At 42.4% G+C, this 14,994-nt stretch overlaps 1 protein-coding gene across 1 annotated transcript in view; it reads right to left on the bottom strand.

Annotated features, from left to right (window-relative positions):
- The window catches only part of atp2b1a (ATPase plasma membrane Ca2+ transporting 1a), a 41,581-nt gene extending 32,959 nt beyond the window's left edge, over positions 1-8,622 (bottom strand). The window contains 1 exon segment of the mRNA XM_069164752.1: positions 8,516-8,622. The gene's annotated coding sequence lies outside the window, so the exon portion shown is untranslated.
- Between the last annotated feature and the right edge of the window lie 6,372 nt (positions 8,623-14,994).

Genomic DNA, 14,994 nt, shown 5'->3' with positions numbered 1-14,994 from the left:
AGACTAACAACGCAGACATTTGGAGCAGCACTTAATAATGTGGTGGGAGGGGAAAGATGCAACAGTAGGTTTGACTAATGTAAAAGCTATTTTTTTTTAACAACTCGTGCAAAATCAGTGTGACTAGTTTTGATGCAAAATATTTGCGAGAGCATTTAGCATTTTCTTATCGTTTGTTTCTCACACCCCAGGTGTGTAAAGGCCAGTCCGCTTAGTACAAAACGATTCCCTGCACTAATATGACCAAGTCTTAAGTAACGCATCTCTGGAAATCCAGATGCATGCCTGTATCACAGACTACATCAGTGCGCTCTTATGTGCAACAACATGCAGCAGGTCTACCACTGAAAATACAAATCACAATCAGAGAGCCACCAGCTTCCCTGCAGTGCAACTTGTGGGGTAACGTAGTGAGCAAGCACCAACTGACTGATTACCTCAGGAAAAGCCTCCCGTTTAATCTAATTAAGACTATCTGTGGCATGAGGGAGCTCCATAGTGATCGACATGGGAGAGTCCATTCTAATGAAAGGCTGTTGTCCATTCAGCTTTAATCAGCCTAACACAAAAGGGCTGATTCATTCATGTTGACCAGGTTGATAGGAATTTGTCTTGGAGCAGCTCAGATAAGCGAGCAACATCACAATACATGTGTAATGACAGAGGTTTCAGCAAAGCGGCTGTCCAGCTCGATTTTACGTGTTTCTGGACCAAACTGGATTTACTGCAAAGATTCAACAAGATGGGATTGATTTCTACTCCGAGGCCATTTTAAGTAATACTAAACACATATTGTACGTCCAAGTGAAAAGGCCACGCTGGACTATAATCCGCATCGCACAGGAAACCTGGACTCAGCTGGAGCCATCTGATCCACAAAGAACGGCACCAGCGCAGGCTGACCGGGACATTTAGCCTTATCTGAAAATAATGCCGCAAGTATCTCTCAGCTGGGCAGGTTTCACTCACTTTCCTGCACTTCTGGCTGTGACATGACAATCAAATCATGTTTGAGAGGAAAACCTTTCATCTGTCTTTACACCAAATAGGAATTAAAAAAAATTTAAAAAAAACTCCAAACTAAAATCTCAAACTCAAAAATATGTCTGAATTTTTTAAACTGGGACGCAAATGCAGAAGGAGAGAAAATGTAGCCTTCATCATTGCTCAGAGCTCAAATGAATGCTTGCAGCTTATTCCATTGAGATTCTTGGAAACTATTCTGTCACATGTTGAGATTCTATTTGGAGCCATCTGCCATGGAAAGCGGGACAGAATTTATTATTTATTACACGGTATAATTGCAGGGCCGGGTGTACAACTGAGGTGGGAGAGATCGCACAAATCCTTATTTTGAGAAGGAAATGCACATTTGCATGTCTTGTACCGATGATAGATTAAAGGTCTTCAAGGACTACACCGGTAAAGAATTGTAAGTTTGACCTCTAATGTGCAAGTAACGAAAGTTAGGTATGTGAGAAATATTAGCAGAGCTGCTTTTCAGGTGCGATAAAGGAGACACTTGACTGTAGTTCAAATCCCAAACCACGTGTTTTCAGTCCAGCATCATCTTAGGAACACCTGCGACTGGTAGGAAACAAGTGTGCTGCTTCCTTGAATAAGGAGCCATGAATACAAGATCATTTTGACAATGTGAATTAGGTGTGAGGAATATCTTGATTTAAACATGATTCATGATTATGTTAGTGACATTAATTGAAATAACTCAAAGCTTCAGTTTTCTTTTAAATCCAGTGATTGTTTATTGCTGTTTTTTTTTTTTTTTTTACTGGATTAAAAAGATGTTCATTTTTACTCTACATTTAGGTTTTTGACATTTAGTGAACAACACAAAGTAAAAATGGTTTTATTAAAAATGATGCTCACTCTGTTCAACCCGAGTGTAAATTATCATTTCTATTTCATTAAAAACACTACTCACTAAAGCCAAGTGTTTGTAGTCGGTAGGGGTAGGGGTGTGCCATGTCGTATTACTCACAATATCCGGCACATTTTTAACTGTAAAAAAAAAAAAATCATGTGACAATGCCGTGCATAGCTTTACACACCGGGGGGAGGGGGCGTGATGACCAAACAACACAAAAATGCTGAACATTTCTTGCCGTTTCATGCCGGCAACGGTGTGAATTTGTCACAAGGTTTGACTTGATTTGTGGCAGCTCATTCTTCAGAAGAAATGCTGGACACAAAATGGCAAAAAAGTTCTGTTTAAAATAGGTGCGGGAAATATTGGGGTATGGCGCCTTAACTCTACAATATTGTCGTAAACACAGGCTTCTTTTCCTTTTTAAAATGACATATTGTTGAACGTGATGTATCGCGGTGCACATCGTTCAGTCGTGATTATGGCAGCTAGACAGACAGACAGACAGACAGCTGATCTGTTTGGGAATATTTTGGGGTTCAGACCTGATGATACATGTGAGCTGACCAACACGGACGAAGTTGTGTGCTCTGTGTACTTCATGACAGTCGAAGGGGTGGGCTGCAAATCCCTCTGCACGTGTGCTTCAAGAGCAGCATCTTTGAATATTCCCCTCAGCGGTAACTAGGGCTGACCTGATACCAGAAATACAGCAATTTTATGTTCTTGGGAGTTAAATAATAAAATATATATATATTTTTTTTATTTTGTCATACTGTCAAAATCACCGGAATATTTGGGTACCAAATGGACAAAGCACTTGAGCAGAAGTCGACAGTAATGAATGCAATTCTCTGCCTTCTCCATTTCCCGATCTTCACGTCTTGCTCTAATAGCCCTCCCCAACATTCACACCCCACGAGCAGCGACGACGCCAAGATGAAGGAAGTGCCAACATTTGCTGCGCTGCCTCAGTTTCGAGTTGCGGAGCAGGTCACATGTCACAACAGTGGAAAATCATTGTGATTGGATCTCCAATCCAACAGCTGGCATGGTATGGTTGAATGACAGAGGCTAAGGTTAACCCTTTCCACACTGCAGTTGCAAAACCGCAGACCAGATAGAATACGTGTTGGTTTCACCCAAGGACCAAAGCAAGTGTCTCCTCTACCCAAGCTATTTAAGGGTGCTATCACACATTAGATGCACACTGAATCCTCCGCCTTGAAGGCTGTGGCAAGTGGAGACGAGTAGATAGGACAACAGCGGCGGGCATTTCGTAAATACACTCAAGTCTTTGTTTCCACGCGAAGGAAACCCTCTGGCAGTTCGAACACGTCTAGGTGCCAACAACTCAATGCAAGTCAAGGACAGCAATTCTAGGGATCCCTCTGCAATGGAGCTGCCTAATGCGAGAGGTGGTATTTTTAGCTTCCCCCAGACTGCCCCCTCCCCCCACTGCTCGCCGCTGCTGAACTGGGTCAGGCCATGTAAATGTGGAGGGTACAAAGCAGAGACACCCAGCCATCCTTGTGCCGCATGGCCCGCAGCCGAGAGTGCTACTTCACCGAATAGACTGAAAGCGCCACACAGCTCTCAAACGCAGTCAGAGGTGTCACCGGCGACTCTTTTTCCTCTCCAGCTCCTCTTACTTCATGTATGGAGGAAACATGTAATGGTCTCTAAAATGAAAGTAAGCTATAATCTTTTTCACCTCGATTTAAGGCTCTAAGTTAACTAGGAATGAGACAGCTGTTTGGTGTAGTCGCGGTACATAGTAATTTGTTTACACCTTAATTTTACGACACATTCGAGACAAGAGCTTTATTTGATTTGGTTAGGAATTACTGTCTTTAATCGCTTTGTACACTAATATGGATATTTATATATTATATGTAACACTAGATATTTTATGATACTAAATCATTTTTGATACTTCTGCCGTTCAACCTTCTCGTCAAGAAATGAAGTGCTCTATGTTAGAACAAGCAGAAAGAATATGAGGAGAGAATACCCATAGTATTTCAGTATTTTTAAATTGACCTACTAAAAACGGGATGATACGTCACAAAATCCATCCAGGTGAAGTCCCTATCAAAACATGAGTTGCTGCTTGTATGCACAAGTGAAGGTATACAAGATGTTCCTAATAAATATGCTCTTTGTTAAATTTGAAATTCACTTCCAGTCAACAAAATAGCCCTGAGGTGAGTGCTGGGCTTTAAAAGCAGGTAAAACTCCATGTAGGAGGAGAGTCCATCATCCTTCAACTCCTTTGTGTTTGAAAAACCTTAACGCACCAGGAAAGATGTCAAACCATGCTAAAAGTATTCCAGTGTTTCTTCAGATCACTGCAACCTGCAATCATAGTGTCATTGGAAATGGTGAGAGGTCATATCATTTACCCTTAGATTGTTTAAAAAAAAAAGTATTCCTGAGACATAATCCTGCTGTCGAGGTGGATTTCTCTTTATTCTCTTTTCCCTGTTAGTATTAGCCACAGAAATAACTGCAGTTATTTTCAAACTGTGAAAAGATGTTTTTTTTTCCTTCAGACTCTAATTACATGTAACAGTCAGCATCCCACTCCGTTGCACCCAATTTCTTTGCTATCAGTGATGTAACTGCAGGTCTGACTGTTGACTGTGAAGTGGTTAATACAGTTTCCCTTTATAGATGAAGGAACCAGAGGGGACGGTTTTATTGAGCCGTTACAGGCTCTCATGTCCATAGGATTGAATATATTCCAAAATGACGCATCTTCCATTGAACCACTTTGAAGATGAGAAGCTCTCCGTGTTCTTTGTTATGTGTGATTCTACCGAGCAGCTCAGCAGCCCGAGGTCCTGCCGCCGTGCCATTTCCTGCCACGGCCTGACCTCGCTGTCCCAATCATTTCAAATGTTAGGATGCACTACTTTTGACGTGAGCATTAGCCTCCTTCCACCAAAACCTCTGGCAGAGAATGCAGATTGCACTTGCTCTTCTATTGACCACGTCATAACAAATTTCATACTAGTTTTTCCGTGAATGAATTATAAATGCACGTTCACAAAGGCTGCGTTTACTCCTCAACCACCTGTGCTGTCACTATCGATACAACTGCATTCAGCGTGACTAAGCCTCTGCTCCAATAGCACCAGATAGACCAAGGTGGAAATGGTTTTCTAGAAAGTTTCAAAGCTCACAGAGATTTGAATATCACAAATGTAACAAAATAACTCATAAGATGACATTTCAGGCACATGGAAATACATTTTAAGAGGCCTGCATGGGCAGTAGTTGTCATCGCCTTGGCTCCACTGGCCTGATATACAATTTAAAATTTCCACAATGATTACACCAGAGAGCGACTGCAGAGCATACGCCACGAGTGATACTGTCCAGTACGACCAGCGATGCTTTACAATGACAAGATTTGAGTCTAGAACGATGGTAACATTTCATGCGCCACATGATGCTATATCAAAGCTACACCTTCTACCCTACTTTATAGATTCAATTTTGATCGTTGCCACTTGAAGCCCACCAGATTTGCAGAGATGCCAAAACTAGCATAAATGTCTAGCAGACCTTCTGGCGGTCTTGAGATCTGATTCATATTTTGCAGCACATGCCTCAGAACTGTTTTAGTAGGAAGAATCAGAATTTAAAATTAGTTTTGAATTCCCCCCCCCCCTCAATTATAGCCCCTTCAGTCCCCTGCAACTAGAACGTTAAAGCTGATTAATTGTAGTCACACCTGTGTGTTTTTTTTTTCTTTCCGACTGCTTAGTGAGGCCAGATTTGAATGAATGACTCGAACACCATATAACCTAAAACCTCTGCTTGGAATAACGCTGGCCTTACAATCCACACAGAAAAAGAAAGACTCGAAAAACTCCCATCTTAAGTAAATAGTACCCTAAATTGTAATTAATGGTACAACATCAGACTACATTAAGTTTACCATGTTGGGATACGTATGGCTCCATGTCACCTTTGGTTAATGACCTCCAGCGGCCTGCTCACTGAAATAACGGTTTGTACGTGGCAATTACAGACATTTGACAGAGGAAATAAAGACTGAGCTGAGGACTAATGTCAGAAATTGTTGTTATTAACAATGTTAATGACTTTCTGAAATGCCGCACCTGTCGTCGTCTTCTGTACATAGCATGGCAATGAAATAAGTGAACATGTCAAGCTGCTGTAAGGGGAATTCATCCGTGATGAGTTGCTGACCTGACAAGTGATAACTGCCCTGAAGAAAGTATACTCCATATACTGCATTACTTCACAGTGACTATCACCCCGTGACTTCTCAAAACCTCTGTGACATGAGAAGCAAACAGCCCGTATTTTCAGCAGCAATCTATGATGTTAGATTAGCAGAATAAAATAAACAAAAATAAAATAAGCAAATAAACCTGATATGTATTGCATTAAGAGTGAAAAGCTTGGGCTGTGGTCTTGAAAGGCTGCTGGTCTATAAATGTAAGTGGGAAAAACACTACACAGCCGAGCCGCACAGCCAAGGAAGTCAGGTGATCTTACCTCTGCGATAAAACTATTTTACAAAACAAGTACCGTATTATTTAGTCAGAGCGAGCCGTACTGTCAAAAGTCAGCCATTTTATAAAAAAAGAAAAGATGGCATAGCAAAGAACAAGAACGGATATTTCTGGCATTCTTGAGTGACAGCAACAGTCTCAGTTCAAAGGGCTCACACACAGCAACAGATTGTGTTACTGATGATTCAGGTGAATCATTAAACGAACCGATTTTCTATATGCTGAGCTAGACAGCCATAATGAAATCCCCCAAACCTGGAAATCCTTCTAACGTCGTAGAAGATCCAAGACGTATTACGATTCCAAACTGGGACTGAATCCCGGTAATTGTAATTTACACCTGGGCATTTATTCTAAAGCGAGGTATTCTGTCTATAATATCGGCCCACGCAATTGTTTAGCTGTCACTACGTTATGCAGTAAATCTACAGATAACTTCAGTGCAAACAGATGACTGAATAACAGTCTGCACACTTCAAGCTCAATGATATGCACAAATGCATTTCGATAGAACTACAACACTTGCAATCAGCTGTGGGATCGCAAATCATTACACACACACACACACACACACACACGGTAAGACACCGCTGGCGCTGCAGCAAGACGGGCGCTATTTAATTGGATAAGGAGTGATCCCTTCAACTAGACACCAAAAGGTGCTCAGCGGCTGCACTGCGCATCAACCTGAATACTTGCAGGTAACGTTTGAGAGAGAGAGAGAGAGAGAGAGAGAGAGATTATATTAAGATCGTAACACACGTAATCATGTTGCAGCACCTGCAAAGTTCACGAAATACGAGATGCATCACCGCTGCGAGGTAACGGGACCGGTAACGTTGAGCGACGAGCCACATTCAAGGCTGGATTTCAAGTAACGATGTGACCGAAGCGGCCAGGTTATACTGTATATCCCGTTTACCGGGGAATAAATAAATAAATAAATAAATCCGGTACAGAATAGCGTCTTCTCTTCCACGGTGGTTTGGTAGGTGCGAGTTTGGAGACAAGTCGCCGTTACGGCCGAAGTGACGCGTCGAGATTACGGTAAGCGGCGATACACATCAAAGGGGAAACACAGCGGCGCATCACACGTCCCGTTTTAACTTTGACAGCACGGGGCATAAATGTTGTGGATGGGGGGGGGGGGGGTCAATAAACGACGTGACAAAAAAAAAAGCGCGTTTTCCCAGCCGTCCACCGTGTAGTGATTAAAAAAACAACAACAACGAAAAGGGGGACTTTTAACGCGCTTTCCGCGGGTGCCGTCTCTCGGAGCCCCGGGAACACCGCACCAGCCCATTCAAGTTAATATCACCCCCCCACCAACGTGACATTATCTATCTCCACGCTTCAGGTTGAATGGGTCCACTTTTTTTTTTTTTTTTTTTTTTTTTTTAAGGTGACTGGGTTTATTATTAAACGAGGTGTCTCGGATCTACTTGTCCACCCGGAGACGTTACCGCAACAAAAAAAAAAAAAAAAAAAAAAAAAAAAAAAAAAACAAGGCTAGCGTACACCGTTAGCCAACTAGCTCCCATGCGTTAGCCTATGCTGATTGTAAAGAGGGTAAATACGCGAAAGCCGCTTCTGAACACACTTGACAAGTCGGGAAAACTTATCCCGGAGCGACGCACGCGTCTGAGCGAACGAAACGCGGGCGAAGGGAATCTTGACAGCATCCCCCTCTTTTGGCCGATCCCGGCCACACGTCTCGGAAAACGAGACGCCCAATGTCAGTATCTGTGCAAAGACGGCTAACAACGTTAGCTCGGCGTAGCGCTAACGTACCGGAGACAGCTACCCGCTCTCGTCTCGGCTGGTCCTCCGTGATCATTTTGCACATTAAAAAAAAAAAAAAAAAAAAAAAAAAAAAATGAAGACTTAACCAGTCAGAAAGGGGGGAGGTGGTAGGGGGGGGGGTGGTGTCTTCTAACGCAACGTCGGAAGCAGCCCCCTTTTTTTTTTATATATTTTTTTTTATATATATTTTTTTTATCTTGCGGCATTTTAGCGCAGGAAAAAAAAAAAAAAAAAAAAAAAAACAACCCCAAATATAATAAGCAGATGTACTCACTCCGTTCTCTGAAGAGCACCCCGGGTCCCTTTCTCTCCGTAACTCCCCCTCAGTCTCACCGAAGACGAGACTCTCTCCCCCTGACCGGAGGTAAAGCCCCGCCCACCTGGCGCTGTCACAACCACAACCAAAGATCCAACACCGCCTTTATAAAAAGCTGTCAAGATAGTTCCCGTCCCCGCTCGAAGCTCGTGGGAAGCCGCGCGACGCATGCGCGCAGAAGCGGGGGGTATTTAAGACTTGACAGTAACGGTTAGCTGAAACTGATGTAACGCGTAATCTAACTGGCGAATGCGGTGTTTATTTGTTACTTTAGCGCTCTGTCACAGAACAATGTTACTATTTTTAAGTAATGCAATTAACTGTGTACAACCGGTCTCGCTGTTATAGCTTATCTAAGATTTTTTTTTTTATTTTTTATTTTTTTTAAAAACGTTGAAATACAGTTGAAATGATATTTAAAACAATGTCGGACGTAACCAGCCCACAGAGATGAATAGGTATTATTTAGTCTAACGTTGAATTTGACAAAGGCGGAAGTAGACGGTGGAGAATCATTTTACCTCGCCTAGTTCCCTTCTGTCACAACACCGCCGGGGACATGTGATGCACGTCAAAAGGAGGATGGGTATGGACCGCTGGTGTGGATTCCCATTGGTTTAGCCAGCATATCAGTCGCCTATGGAAACGGTTACGTCATGATCCCTTCGTACTCCCTCTTTGCTGCCGTGTCGCTTTATAATAACAGGATTATTCAACAGTTCCCCCCCATCATCTGATGCAGCCTGCAAAAAGTACGCACCGAAACCTCACTGCATCCTCTCTGCTGTCTGGCTGCCTGCACTCCACCTAGGCTACACAAGGCTCTTCCCTCGGCGCCTAATCATACCTGACGTCATTCTTTCCATGACGTAGGCGGGTTTTTTTTTTTTTTTTTTTCTTCTTCTTCTTCTCCGGATTCAATGCCTGTATTATTTGTAATTCTTTAGTCCTGTGGAGGAGTCACACACTCACACACTCGATTATCAGCCGTCCTATTACCAGAGGCAACTGTCAGTGAAATGCAATGAGCAGCACAGCTTTCCAATGTAAGCAGAGGTCCATCTCTGCACTTACAAATCCCTCAGACTTCGATGATGTAATAGAAATTGAAAAGCACATTAATATGGATCAAATAAGCACAAACAGGCTTCATGTGCAGCAAAAGTACCCTGTCATCACCTAGTATGTTGCAAGAGACTAAAAGTTGTGTAGTATGGGTTCCAAGTCCCCCCCGCTGCTAAACAAATCAATAAATTAGAAACACAAAGGGTATGATGCAGAATGTTCATCATGTGCAAAAAAAAAAAAAAAATCCGTCAAGGTGAATATTACACCGACTCAACTTTGCACTAATCGAGTCAGTTATGGAAGCCGTCTTCTCACAAATGACTTTATCTGAAGTTTTATGACTTCATGGTGGACCCCAGGTTTAAAGAGAAGACCAGCATTGGTAAATGATAAACAGAAAACAACCCTGGCTGGGGTCAAACCTCGGTGTAATATACTTGCTGTCTTGACATAATGGGATTTATCATTAACACAACAACCCTGAGTACGCAAGAGCATCTACCTCTTCAGATTTGTAATCGGGGGTAGTTCAACAAGTTCATGCTTGTGTACAACCTAAAAGTTGGAAAATGTCATTTCAGAATTTCTGAGTCAGATCGACGTCAAGGGGAGTGAGACAGATTTGGAAAAAAGAGGAAGAAAGGGGAAAAAAAGTGATTTATGTAAGTTGACTTGTGCAATCACTTGGTCTTTTGTCTGCGATTTGACTGTTGATTCAGTCAAAAGCAAAATGAGGAACCATCAGCCAAGATGAAGATAGATAGATAGATAGATAGATAGATAGATAGATAGATAGATAGATAGATAGATAGATAGATAGATAGATAGATAGATAGATAGATGGATGGATGGATGGATGGATGGATGGATGGATGGATGGGTAGGTAGGTAGGTAGGTAGGTAGGTAGGTAGGTAGGTAGATAGATAGATAGATAGATAGATAGATAGATAGATAGATAGATAGATAGATAGATAGATAGATAGATAGATAGATAGATAGATAGATTTGTTTGCAAAAGGTCTGAAGTGTTACAGTCAGTCATGCCTGAGTGTCGCACATGTTTCCCCGGCACCCTTCACACTTTTTCAGCTGTCGATTTTCTGCTCTAAAACTTCAAACTGGAGCTGTAGCACGGCGACGCTTGGAATCTCGTGATTTTCCTTGTTCAACCAACAGTTCTGTAGGCTTCAGCTGAGCTCTGGCACTGGCAAACAGGCTTTGCTCCGGGGCCTTTCAAAACCCCACAGTGCCAAAGCAGTGACGAGATCTATTTTTAAGTCTGCCATTTTTCCAGTTCGCTGTCAGTGGTTTTGGTGGCCTGGTGTGCTTTGTGTTGGTCAAACCCTGAGCAGATGTCCCTCTAACATGACACTAATGCACCCCATTTCACTCTCTCTCTCTCTCTCTCTCTCTCTCTATCCGTACAGCAGTCAATGCATCATCCCTCCCTCTTAATTGTACAGATACTGCACTTTAGAAACTAATGGCAGTAATGCAAATATAGGCTCCAAATGGCCGTGGATGTACTACAGGTCCAAATCAGTAATATCCAATGAGGACAGTAAATTAGCTTGAATGTTCAACAGGAAAGTTGCTGATTTACAAGTGTTTACAGGTAGTTTTCTCCCTGTATTTATACTGTTGAGCTTGGCTCAATCCAGCTATAAAATTATCAGTCCAACAAAAATGACAATTAAACAAATATGATTTAATGTGTCAAGAGGTGATATTTAGAGACGCTTGGGAGATTTTGTGACAACTTCACTGAGCCAGGGTAGCTGTTTCCTCTTGTTTCCAGTATTTGTGCTGCTTAAGCTAATCAGCTGCTGACAAATACAAGACTGATCCTCTCATTTCACTCTTGACCACAATGTGAATAAGCACGTCAGTCTTAAGTATGTAAAACAAATAAAAAACACACACACACACACATGAAATACAAATGCTTTAACTGTAAGCTATTAGAAGAGTTTTTGAAAATGTGAGTAAAAACATAATTATTCGTTCAGAACTTGACTTTCCGTGACATTTTCCCTCCAGTCTGTGGCTGATGTTTGTAGTGCTTATTCTAAAATTGACAGAAAATAAATTGGAATCCTGCCTTTTGTCATCACTGCCTGTTTGTTCAGTTGAAACCACTTAATCTCTGTTTCAACGCATTTAAACACGAAGGGACCACAGAAGTGAGCAAGACAGTGAAGCAGCACTCAAAGGGCTTTTTGATTACACAACAATCTGCGAGCTGTTTGGTCTTTTGAGTCCCTAATGGAGACAGTGAATTATTTACTTGTGAAAATTAAAAAACAGAGATCATGTGTATATGCACCGAGAGCAGGGCGGTAATGCCAGAAAACAAACCACTGCAGAAAAACTTCAAATTACTCTGTCTCTTAATTCATGAGGAAATTACATCTTGGCAAATACTTGAACACTCAGAGAGCCATGTTGAGTTTTTAAATTGGGGAGACCGTGCATTTTCCCCACAGCTGTTGTCTGAGTCTTGTTGACTCAGTTTCTCGGTGGAAATTTGCCATATGCTCTGGAGCATCTTGTGAACTACAGTAAATGTCAAGTGTCATTAGCCTTTGTGCATGGTAATGTGTTGTTCACGCTGTCTGAGTAAGCATTAATGATGAGGCGCGCCAAAACTCTCCCAAAAGTGGATGTTGCCCTCAGGATAACGGTTGCATTAATCACAAACACACACAAAACAGAACCATGTTATTAATTTAGGTTGAAAGAGAGCACGTGGTTTGACAGGGGAAGCTCTTCTGGAGAACAAAAAAGTTAGGCAAAAGAGTTGACACATTTGAAAATAAACCAGATAACTGTGGTTCTGTGTGTATTTATTCATCCCAACATAGAACTTTAATTGCTGGGGTAGAGCTCTACACACCCTGAGACAAGATAGCTTGACAAATAATTGCAGGTTCAGCCACAGAGTGTCTCGCTGGTTCCGCATGATTATGTCTGCTATTAACTAAGACTAACTTAGGTGCAAACTCTGCATGTTATCACATTTTCAGATGCAATGCTGTGAGCTGATTAAGACATTTGCACAAGTAACAATGCGCAATGGGAAAAAAAAAAAAAAAAGGGGAAATGGAAAACATAAGCTACAAAGAGCTTATCAGTTGTACCCATAAGATTATTTTACAGTAAAGATATGACTGTGTTGGAAATGCCTGTGGTGCACTTGGAGATCATGTGGTTCTTGAGCCAAGGCAAGTGGAAAATGTGAACATGAAGATGTCTCATTAGTCAACTTGCACAACCAGGTCCCTATCAGTCAGGACATGCTGTATGAATATTGCTTCCTTTGGTCAACCGATCTTTCTACACCACTTTGTTTCTTGAACGGACATCGGATTTTCCACTGGCTCAGCACATTGGCAAAGAGTTAGACGGGGGTGTGTGTGTGTGTGGGAGGGGTGGGGGTGGGGGTGGGGGGGAAGGGGGCTTCCTCCTTTTGAAGAGGAAGAGGAAAAATAGTGTTGCATACTTTAGAGAAAGACTGCTGATCGGGAGTTGATGATGTGAGAACTTTCCAATTGCAAATAAATCAAAAGTCCGGTTGTTAACCAATGCTTTGCTTGTAGTTCTCAGTTCATATATGATGATAATATGTCATTTGCTGGGCTTAGTGTTAAAAGGCTGCATTATAACTATGGAATCTTAAGACCCACTATTCAAACAGGACAGTAGCTGCATTAAATCAGACTAAGTTTATATTAAGGATGGTTCCTGGACATTGTAATAACTAACCTTCCTCATCTAACACATCATTAGTCTGCCACAATAACTGTAATCAGATTTTTACTGAAATCCTGGGTCCAAACATTAGTTTATGTCTGCTGAAGGAGCCCCTCAATTATGTGATTAACATCCACACTCTGCTGACTGGCAAAACAACCACAGACACATGATCTACACCTATGATGCAGGTAAACATCTAAGAGAAGATCTAAAGAGAGGCCTTGTGAAGCAGCCTCACAGACAAAGACCCCTTGTATGAAGGAAAGCTGAGAGAGGTAGTGGTGGTGGTAATAGGTGAGGTGGTAGTAAGGAGGGGTGATTGAGCTCTGCTTGCCCTGGGTTTGTGCATGTTTGTGTTTCCAGCTACTACTGGAATTTACAGCACAGCACTGGCGAGGGCAAGCCACAGAGAGGTGAATGGCCCGCAGGATAAAGGCCAGAGTTGTTGGGAAAAGAGTAGCGGAGGGAAATTGGGAGAGGGGGGAGAAGCAGGGGTTGCAGAAAAGGAAGAGAAAGATGGAGCAGAAGCACACAGACAAGGAGTTATTGTAAAAGGTAAAGAGTCAGCAAATAAGTGTGAACTGGAAATAGAGATGGTAAAACAAAAGCTGTGGGCCCACACAGTGTGTGTGCAGGGAAGGAGACAGTGGTCTTACTCAGCCCTGAGCCAGCAGCCCCGGGATTATCTGGCCAAGTTTCCACTCACAAACAATAATTCACCTCAAGTGCCCATTGAGGCCAGATTTGGTAAGGACAGCGACCCACCCAGTGCAATATGAGGTTGTGTAGAGAAGTCTGCGTGTGGTTATAGTATGCCATCACCACATAAACTTGTGTGTGTGAAGACGAGCCATAGAAGGGTGTTGGCAGGGTTTGGGTTTGTGTGTGTGTGTGTGTGTGTGCGTGCGTGCGTGCGTGCGTGCGTGTGTGCGTGTGTGCGTGCGTGTGTGTGTGTGTGTGTGTGTGTGGAGAGGGGGTGGGGGTCTGTGTGTGTGCAGGAGGGTGGGGGGGGGGGGGTCTGTTTTCCGTCGATATCTTCTGTATTTACATTTGGCTTGGTGAGCGGTGAAGCTGGAAAGTGTATTTCATTCAGACCAGTGAACATTTTACATGTCATAAAAATGTAGGGCATATAAATAGTCTTGATTCAATTACCGCCAAGGCAGAGAAACCACCTGAGATTCCACATTTAGACTCTGCCATCAGAATCCAACGGGAACGAAAGTGGAAAACAAAACATACAAGGCGAAAATATTGCTGGGTGAAACACTTGCTGTGTGTTTCTGTCTCAAAAACAAGTTGCTTAAAATGATGTGGTTGGAAATGTTAAGAGTTTAAAGTGTTGATACAGGATTTATTGAAAGGAGGGAGCCATTATAAAAGTGAAGAAGCTTGAGTGTTTAAGTGTAGCTAGGGCTAGTTAGCTTGCTGGAAGAGATGACTTTGGGTAAATTAGTGAAAACAGACAGTAATTAAGAATCGTTTTCACTGTGCTTAGTTTTTCAGTTAGGCGTGGAGCCCAACAGCCCTATAAATCTGCTTTTCTCTTCCCCCCAAAGTCTGAACAGTGCCACTAGGGACCAGGCAAAACAATTAATGGCAACTTAATTAC

Source organism: Embiotoca jacksoni, unplaced genomic scaffold (assembly GCF_022577435.1).
Source record: "Embiotoca jacksoni isolate LCO1_2020_lvr unplaced genomic scaffold, fEmbJac1.0.p SCAF_32, whole genome shotgun sequence".
In the NCBI taxonomy this organism is placed as follows: Eukaryota; Metazoa; Chordata; class Actinopteri; family Embiotocidae; genus Embiotoca; species Embiotoca jacksoni.
This window is presented reverse-complemented; position numbering and strand designations above follow the sequence as displayed.